Source organism: Varanus komodoensis, unplaced genomic scaffold (genome assembly GCF_004798865.1).
Source record: "Varanus komodoensis strain SLA01 unplaced genomic scaffold, ASM479886v1 scaffold53, whole genome shotgun sequence".
NCBI lineage: Eukaryota > Metazoa > Chordata > Lepidosauria > Squamata > Varanidae > Varanus > Varanus komodoensis.
Genome location: NW_025336126.1, coordinates 5,823,838 through 5,834,556, shown reverse-complemented (window position 1 = coordinate 5,834,556; position 10,719 = coordinate 5,823,838).

Below are 10,719 nucleotides of genomic sequence, written 5' to 3'. Positions count from 1 at the left end.
AAAGGCGGAGAATATATTTCTACAGGGACTTTCCTGCAAATGCGAATGGGAAATGTTGATCTTTCAAATATATCTTTAATAGACTTACAAGCGTAGGGTTAGAGCAAAGTGATGCTTATATTTTCCATCAAGCAGTTGTCTGCCATTTTACTACTCATGATGTACACCGCGCTCGAGCGTGGTGTGCAATGGTCGCTTTTTAATTCAGTCGAGTTAGTTTACATTTTTAATGAACTACATTACCCAGGATGCATAAAATACGAACCGCAGGCCCAATGCCTTCTGGGAAATGCAGTTTTCATCTACTGGGAAGATAAGACACTGGCCTATGTAAGTTCAGCCAGAAAAATGCCTGCAATTCCCAGCATGCCCACTGCATCCATATTGGGGCATGCTGGGAGTTGTAGGCTTTGTCTAATTCAAACTTACATAGGATTGCCCCTTTGTAGGGATTCACCCTACACAGAGCTTTAGCATTCCTAGAGTTTCTCCAAATTACACAGAGAGCCTGCCCAAATGAAGAGACTATGCATTGTATCTAATGTCTGCCCTACTTACAGTAGGTCATTGAAATGACTGGGACTTAAAATTAGACTAGCAATGGATGCAGGCTAATCTGCTAGCAGAAACTGCAAAACTGGTACGGAACATGACTAGGATAGCTGCTGGGTTTCAATCTTGAATTAGTTGTCGCTAATGCTTTTCTACACTACCTGACACACAGACATTTTATTTAATAACCACATTTATGAACTGCCTTCAATAGAACTATTCTCGCAGTAGTTTGCATATAATAAGACAATTTAGAAAGACAGCCTGAGCATACGTAGATAGGATAAAATCCTACAGTTCTCAAAAACCTCCAGCTGGCATGGCTGGCTAAAGAATTTTGATAGTTATGGGACAGAGAGGTCACAATATGAGATACCCTGAGCTTCCTCCAGGCTTATTCCCTCTCAGTCCAAAACCATTATTGCTAGTTGGGCTAAAATGTTGATCTAGGACAGGGGTCGGCAACCTGTGGCTCCGGAGCCGCACATGGCTCTTGAATCCCTCTGCGGCCCAAAATACTTGTCACGGCCGCTGATCTGTGACCAAGGCTCCAAGTTACAAAATACCAATAGGTTCCACTCAGGAACATTTGCTAGCAGGTCAAGTAAATTGTGACATTGCAGGGAAAGAGTGGAACAAGCTTCCTGCAGGCTCTCATGTTACACGAAACTGGAAAGATTCTTTGTCCAAATGTAATCTCCTTCCTCTGAATGATATAAGCTGAGCTTGGGACCAGTCACAGTTCACATCACTTCACTGTTTATCTGCTAATCAGTCACTAAACACACCTATATCTGCGAGTTCCCGTGGTAGGCGAAGAAAATAAAAGTTTCTGAAGAAAACCAAAAGTTTAATGATATGTGGATAGATTCATTTGCTTTTACTGCTGACGAACTTATGGGGTTTGCTGTTTAATGCATGCAGTCCTTTAGCACTGACTTTGACTCTTCAGGAAGCTATTCTCCTATTCAAAATATATGAAAGGAGTCCTATTAGTTTATAATGTAAGATTAAAAATAACAGTTTTTAGTGACTGAACAAGAGCTGCAGCTAAATCATAATGAAGATATACATAGCATTGAGGTAAAAAATGATATATGCAGTGTTATCTTCATTTTAGATGTCAAAAGGGTTTTGCAGCTCCCAGTGTTTTCTTTTGTGTGGGAAACAGGTCCAAATGGCTCTTTGAGTGTTGAAGGTTGCCGACCCCTGATCTAGGAAATGTCACTAATGAAGGACAACCAGAAGGCAACAGCCTACCGCTACCCCCATCATGAAACTTCAGACATTCAGGACATAGAAATTTCAGAAGCCTCCAAATTCCGAGGCCTCTGTGAACAGAGAGGTTGCAATTGATAGGACTGAATCCTTAGAAGCCACCTGCTTATTCCAAGTGCCTTGAGACAAACCTCCACCAATGGCACATAGATTTTGTTGTTGTTGTTGTTGTTGTTATTCCTTTATTTAGTGTATACATTCTTCTCTGGGCAGTTTTCAGTTCCATTAAAACAATAAACATAGTACAGATAAAACAAAAACAGCAACTTACATGATACAAAATTTAAAATTCCCCCAAATACTAAATGCCATTAAATACCTATGCACAGAGGGCAGTCTTAATCCTGGCAATGTAAAGAAACAGAGTTGGTGCCTCTGTGGGGAACTTCTTAACATTGGGAACAAATTTGAACCTCCTGGGACTATGTAGTATAACTCAGTCACAGGGGGAAGGGACACTGCATAAAGCAAGAGTTAAGGTTCAGCCCAGTCCAAGCCATCTTGGACCCCAATCCAATCCATCCCTCTACATATCCTTACATGGCTACACCCTTTCTCGTCACTGCCAATTGGTTGGTGTTTTCCCAACTTTTGCATGTTTTCCACCCATTCTAAAAGGTTAACGTGCCCTTCTTAGACAGATGGCTGCAAGAGTTTTAGGGAACAATTGTATGCATGTTTACATTGTGGAATGCTGGAAACTGTAAAACTATTTTCTGTCTCAATATGCATAGGATTGTACCCTTACACGAAAGTATAGATTTATATTTATACATATATTTATATTCGGAGAGAAAGAGAAGCTCAACATCATTTGTCTTTGTTTCTGTCCACCACTGTAATAAGGGTCCCAAAGCTTACCCAGCACTGAATTAGACGCCTGGGCTGAAGGATGTTTAATACCCTGCCCTAAAGGGCATTTTGTGTACAGCAGATATATGTCATACCATCATGTGTAGCTTTAAATACCAATCAGGATGGCAGAAATATAAAGAGCTTAAACAAGCTTGGTGTTCCCCAGATGTGTTGGACTAGAGGACTCCTCATGCCCAGCTCGCATGCATCATGCCCAATTGCTTCTGTATATCCTGAAGTGCCTGATCCTGCCAAATTTTGGAAGCTAAGCAGGGTCAGGCTTGGTTGGAATTTGGATGGGTGGCTTGAGTGTGTGATTGTATGATTATTGTTGTAAACCACCCAGAGAGCGTCATATAGAAATGTTAATAATAACACTAATGCCCAACTCATCAGGCTGGGGAAGGGTTGATTAAAGAAAGGCACCTGAAGATGCTAAAGGACACCCACCAGTATTCCTATTTTTCAAAAGAGCTTTTTAATGTGGAAAGCTGAGCTTCATGTTTGTACTAGACTTGTGTTTTTAATTAGCATGTTTATGCTTCAACACAAAACAAATAGTTGTTATTAAGAAAAAGGTAAACAGAGCACAAAACATACTGGGGGAAGGGGTGGACTGTAGAGGCAAAGCAGCCAACACAAGTTAATATTCCACAGGCAGACAGGTGTGCGACTGCAGCCTCCACTCATGTTCCCCAGCAACTGGCATTCAGAGACACGTTGTGTTTAATATTGGAGGCAATATAGAGCCATCATGACTAGTAGCCCTCGATAGCCTTATTCTCCTTGATTGGTGGGAAGGAAAGCTACTTCATCTCCTTCTTCTGAACAGCTTATCTGCAGAATGGTTAGTTTCTGCGAAGGCTTCCATGCTGCAGAGCAGGTCACTGTGATGGTAACACCAGGAAATACATGGCAAGCAATGCAGACAGGCGGGGCTTCACGAAAAGTGGCTACTGTGATTTTGCTCTAAGTCAGAAAAAATGCCATAGGGGAGATCTTGGCGGGGTCAGAGCCAGGAACTGGAGCAGATACATGGAGGGGAGGAGAAAGAAATGGGGCAATTGCAAGAAATGAGTTTATAGAGACATCAGCTGGATTCTCCATAGTAATTGCACAAGTGCATGATGTCACTTAGAGAGCACTAGTGTGGAAGCAAAATCTACATCAGCATTTCTTGGTGGTTTCATTTCCTGCAAGCATTTCTCCACTGTACAGCTATTGCCATACACCTGAGCAATAAAGAAGAAAAACTGGTCAAGACTTTGGAATGTAAGTGATGGAGAAGGAAAGGCTGGAAACATTGGCCTTACTTGGCCAACAAAGAAATGATTAAGATGATGACAGCAGCTTTCAAATATTTAAGAAACCAACCTAGAGTAAGACAAGCATGTGGCCGGACAACTCCAGGCTCTCTTGGGTGAAACGGACTATCTGGATCTATTTCAATAGGGTTTCAAGCCCAGTTGCAGAACCTCCAGAGACTGCCTTGGTTGCCCTGTGTGATGACCTGTGCCAGGAGAGAGTCAGGGGGAGCATGACCCTGTTGATTCTCCTGACCCTCTCAGCAGCTTTTGATACCGTCAACCATGGTATCCCTCTGGATAGGTTAGCCAGGTTAGGAGTAGGTGGCACCGCTATGCAGTGGTTCTGTTCCTACTTGACCAGCCAATTCCAGAAGGTGGTGCTGGGGGATTATTGCTCTGCACCATGGTGAGTATACCATGGAGTTCTGCAGGGCTCTGTTCTATCCCCCATGCTATTTAACATCTCCATGAAACTGCTGGGAGAGGTTACCTAGAGGTATGGGCTGAAGTGTCACCAATACGCAGACAACACTCAGCTTCAGAACAGATCAGAACAGGGCAGAACAGCTGATCAGTCTTGTTCCTCCCAGGTGAAGCAGTGGCCATTCCAAATCAGTGCCTGAGCCAGTAATGGACTAGATGAGGACCAATAAGCTGAAGCACAATCCAGACAAGACAGAGGAGCTGTTGGTGGTTAGACCATCTGTTCAGTTGGGAGGTATTCAACCTGTCCTGGACAGGGTTGCACTCCCCCTAAACGACAAGGTTCGTTGTCTGGGGATGCTCCTGGACCTAGAATTATCTTTCCAGTCACAGGTGGACACAGTGACCAGGAACAGCTTTTATCAGCTGAGACTGATCTTCCCACCATGACCCTTTTTTCGACATAGGGAGCCTTGTCACAGTGATCTATGCTCTGGTAACCTCTCACCTGGATTACTGTAATACGCTCTATATGGGGCTGCCTTTGAAAACGGCCCAGAAACTTCAATTGGTTCAGAACACAGCAGAGCAGCCAGTCACAAGGACTGACCCACAAGACTGTATCATGCCAGTCCTCTACCAGCTACACTGACTGCCTGTTGGAAGTTTGGGCCCAATTCAAAGAGCTGACGCTAAAATACAGAGCCCTAAATGTCTTGGGGCTAGGATATCTGAAGGAACGCCTTTTTCCGTATGTTCCTACCAGGTCCTTAAGGTCTTCTGTGGAGGTCCTTTTTCAAAAACCACATCCTAAAGATGTAAAGGGGGTGACAGTCAGGAGAAGGGCCTTCTCTGCAGTTGCACTCTCTCTCTGGAACACACTCCTCAAGGAGGTGTGCCTGGTGCAATCATTGTTTTCCTTCCGGCACCAAGTGAAGACCTTTTTATTCACTAAGTGCTTTAAAAATAGATTGATTTTAATATTGCTTTTATACTGTTTTACACCCTATATTAATTTTTAATCACCAGGAGTTGTCAAATTGTTGCATTTGGTTCTAATTAATTGTTTTGTAGTGCTTTTATTCTTGCTATGAGCTATGGGGCAGTATACAAATGTAACAAATAAATAAATTTGGAAGGACTTCCATTTCCACTTTCCAAACCTAGCAGGAGATTTCAGTGGAAATCTTAATCGCATCTCAGTTTGCTCCACGTAGATAAGACTGCAGGCTCGGTGGTGTTGCATCATGGTATGTTGAGTGTGCCATTTTCACACGCTGGTATTTTGTTCTGATTTGTGCCCAGTCCTGTGCAATTTTATGAACAGTGCTGCATCATACTCAAAGGCCAGCATGCTGTTTCCAGAGCACTAGCCAGCTCCCTGGGGGAAGCCTAGCGGTAGGCTGCCTGGCCCTCTCCAGTTGTTTTGGGCTACAGCTTACACACACACACACACACACACACAGTCAAAGCTATGGTTTTCACAGTAGCAATGTATGGCTGTGAGAGCTGGACCATAAGGAAGGCTGAGCGCTTAAGAATTGATGCCTTTGAACTGTGGTGCTGGAGGAGACTCCTGCGAGTCCCCTGGACTGCAAAGAGATCAAACCAGTCAATCTTAAAGGAAATCAACCCTGGCTGTTCTTTAAAAGGTCAGATACTGAGAATGAAACTCAAATGCTTTATCCACCTAATGAGAAGGAAGGACTCACTGGAGAAGAGCCTAATGCTGGGAACAATTGACGGCAAAAGGGAAAGGGGACAGCAGAGGATGAGGTGGCTAGATGGAGTCACTGGGCAGTGGGTGTGGGCTTGGGTGGACTCTGGGGGATGGTGGAGGACAGGAAGGCCTGGAGGAATGTTGTCCATGGGGTCATGATGGGTTGGGCACAACTTTGCAACTAACAACAACAACACAGCTTCCACAATCCCCTATTATTGACTATGCTGGCTGGGGCTGATGAGCACAGTAGTCCAAAACATCTGCAAAGCACCAGGCTGCCCACCCCTCTTAACAGTGCCACTACTTTACTTCAAAAGTGTTTTCATGTGAGTTTGAAGATGTGGAAAGATATGCAAGAAAGCAGTGATCATTGGAAGTTATTTCTATTTGATTGGAGACACACTCATTATCAAGGGTGTGCAAGAGATTCTGGGAAACGAGTGGGAGAAGAGCTTTGGGTGCCCCTGTACAATTAAATTCAACGCCATTGCCCATGCAAGAAGACATTTGTTCGTTTTTCTTCCTGCCTTTCTGTGCCCCCACGATCGTGTCCAGAGTGGCCAACAATAAAATCCAGATTAAAAACAAAACGTTAATTAAAGCCTAGCACAGAAACAGAAATGAAAAACACAAAAACACAGCAATAAATAATGAACTGCACCAGGCAATTAAAAAGCCCTTACAGCAACAGACTAGCGTATATGCAAATTTGCATGCCTGATTATTCATGTTATTTTATTTTTTGGTGTTTGGCTGGCAGAGGAAGGACAAACTAGAGGGACTAACCTACCTTCCACCAGGAGGGAGTTTCACAGCCTGGGGAAGGCTGTCCCTCACATCCCCCTCAAACAGGCTAATGGTTGTGGGACCTAGAGAAGGGCCTCTTTGAATATCCCGAAAACCCTTCTATGGGATAAGGCAGTCCTTCAGACAGCCTGGTCTCAATCTGTAGAGGGTTCTAGAGGTCATAGCCACCACTTTGAATTATGCCTGGAAACACACCGGCATGTGGGGAATGCAACTTTTCATTAACATGCGGGTAACGAATGCAGAAGTCAAGCCCTCTTGAATCACTCTCAAATCAAGTAGCTCTTGAAGTCTGAACAACCCTGGCGGAAAGGCATTCCTGTTGCTTTGCACGGACTCGGCCACCAAACCCACGAAGGAAGCGCCAGCTCTGGCCATCTTGCCTTATTTATGTAGCTCCCCCAAGGACACTTTGCATAGTTTTTCACCCTCTGCTTCGTTCTTCAACTCCTTCCCCATCATGGCCACAGGAAGGAGCTGCAGCTTCGTAAGCTTCAAGAGCAGATTCTGTCTCTTCAGTCACACACTGAGAATCAGAGGTTCCTGTTAGACCTGCTCTGTTTGCATATCAAGTACAAACAGAATCAAGGCTGACATTGTGAGGCCTCGGCTTCGCCTTCCACAAGATGGAGGGTGGGCATTCGCCCTCCAACAGCTCTCACTGCAGCCAGCCAGATTTTTAAGCCGTTTGCCACAGGCATGCTACACAACGGGGCAACAAAAGAAGAGAAAGCTCCATGTTTACAGCATGCTCAGACTCAAAATGATCGCTTGAAACATGACAGAGTATCAGCGACGTAATGATCAAAGTTATGAGGACCAGAGATCCTTTAAACTGAGTAAATGTTTCTTGTAACAGACCACAGATATATAGTCTTTTCCTGTTCAAAACAGCACATGGTTGCTTGTCACTAAGCACGGGATAACTCTAGGACAAGCTTCTGAAGCCTGGTGCCATTCAAGGTGTACTGGGATACAACTCCCATCATCCCCAGCCAGTATGGGTGATGGGAGTTTCTGGAAAGCATCCGGCTGGGGAAGGCTGTGGAAACATAGACTATGTCCCAAGCTCAGAAGGGGGCACGGCAGAGCGAGAATGGAGGGGTGGCCCATCTTAACACAGGAATATAGGAGAATTTTGTTTCTGTTCACAGATCAAGCAAACATTTCCTGTTTTTAATCCTGAGCAGGAGTACTTTTGAGGGAGGAACCATAGCAAATCCCTGAATTTTTGAACATTTTCAAAAATGAGTGTGTGTGTGCTTATTATATACACTTTGAAATGAGAATTTTTCAAAAAGCTCACTGTTCATGCTTTAGTCAACGGGGAGGTACATATTTTTGAGGGACATGCAGAGAAAGGCACAGTTTTGCCCATCAAATTGTGCACTTTCCCAAGTAGTACGATGCAAAATAAGAGAAAAATGAAAACAGGAGCAAACCCACTCAACTTTTGAAGTGATGTTCAGAGCATGTAGGCAAGCTCAGAAATGGGATGGTCCCATCTCTAATGATCAGCATAACTTTTTGAAATTTATACCACACTAAAAGCTGGGATGGTCCACCCAGAGCACTTCAGAAAACAGTTGGGGTAGGGGGAGAAGCCTGCCACATTTTAAAAAAACTGGCTCTTATCTCTATGCCTTGAGAGCAACCTGATGCTCAGAGATCAAACAGGTGAGGAAAAGCTTGACCAACGTATTTTCTCAGTGGCAGGTTCAGGCAGCCCTTAAAGATCAGACCAACTAGGCCCGCATCATGCTGATCAGCTATTCCCATTAGACCGAAAGCAAAGTATTGCTATATGGAATGCCCTCTTCAGGTTGCCAGGCAACCGCCCGCCATTCCCTCTTCCGGGGCACGGTCTTTTTCAGCCTTCACCAACCCTCCACCCTCCAGATACCTTGGACAACAACTCCCATCACACTGATGGGGATGGAGGGTTGTAATCCAACATAGGGCTGGTGCAAGTTTGGGAATGGATGGTCTTTTTCATTCCCACCACCACCTCAGGATTCCTGTTTTCTTTCCTCCTCTCAACTGTCGGCATTTTGGAGCCACTGAGCATGTCACGACCTGATCAGGCTCCTTGTAGATGCCCACCCTTAATATTTCTTTTTAAAATTAATTTTATTTCATGTCATTTCATTTGGTACTTCTACAAACCTTGGGTTTCCACCAAGCCCGCTGAAAGCTTGCCTATGTGTGTGGATGGTACAGTTTTGTTAACAAGGACACACATCTGCAGGATGACCTCTAATGATTATGCAATATCAATATGTAGCTGCCACACAGACCACGTGTGAGCTGTCCAGATATCATTGGACTCCACCGCCTATCAGCCACAACAGCCCATAGTCAATGTTTATGAGAGCTGAGGTTCAGCAATATCCGGAAGGCTGCAGGTTCCACCCCTTCCTATACATGATGCTACCACTGAACATGGGAAATTTTTGTCACAATAGCCTTTGATAGTCCTAAATTCCATAAAAGTGTCTGGTCCATTTTTACATCCATCTAGTCCAGCACTTTTTTGTGTGCGTATGTAATGCAAACCTGAAAAACTGCTTTCTTTTGTTTGCCCCAAATCTACTGCCAGTACCTATCCATTTATTTACCCACCTGCCAAATGCAAAGGTGCAAATGACAGATGGTTAGGAGGTGCAGCAGCCACTGCCCCCTGGACCATTCCCCTCTGTTGGAGGCAGAGCTTTGTGTTCCACTTCCTAAATGACCCCTCCGTTCTCTGCCGAGGTGACCGATGCTGCCCTGTCACCCACGCTGCTAGTCAGGTCAGCTGCAGAAGTTGTGGGTGGTGAGGGGTCACCTCAGGCATCATCCAGTAAATAGGAAGCATTTTTCCCAAGGACAACCTTAGGCACATAAGGGAGAACATCCCACAAGCACCTTCTTCTCTCCCTGGGAGTAAAAACCCAGCAATAATGCAGTAACTAAATCCCCTTTCAGGACACCCAAAATCAGCCACGTGAAGTGGCCGCCTCACTCTGCTTACTGGTTGGACTGGCCCTTCCTACGGAGGAATACCATTTCATCCATCTGACAACACAGGCTCATAGAAGCTCATCCAATGAGAAATCTGCTGTGTTTCAGGCGCTACCAGATTCTTTGTCATTTTTCCTATCACGGTTGCACCCCCGGCTGTTGCCACCACTCAGTTTCACTGGCAAAACCCAAGTTCTGGAGCTAGGAAAGCAGGTTAGGGGAAATCTCACTGCCTGCTCTGCCCACCTACACAAAAGACGAATAGCAAGCATCGCCTGCCATATTGCTCTCTGGAGCGAAACACTGAGAAGACGGCTTACGTTTCCTCCACACAACAAGAGACGGGGGAGAGGTGGAAGCCCCAACCCTTTCCCAACAGGCAGATTATTGTAACAGAGGTGGGCACTGCTGGGTAAAACAGGGAAGACACCCAGGCACCAAAGCCCCGAGGTGAAATCCTGGCGTGCACTCGGGGGGGGGGAGGGGGGGAACGATTGGCACATGTGGACCACAGGTCCCTGATGCTCCACCCTGCAGCACTGCCAGCCAAACACAACGCTGTCCTCTGATGTTGTTTGCAGGCTCCCAGCCAAGGAACAAACAGTTCCCGGAGAAACATCCCGGGACAATGAGCCCCAGTGGGGAAGTGAGTCTAGACCCAGCATCCCCAACAACAACAATCACACACAGCTATCTTCCTGACAGGCAGAGCCTCAAAAGAATAACTCAGGAAGCAGGTTGGGTGAGCGCACAGGGAAGGCAAGCCAGCTG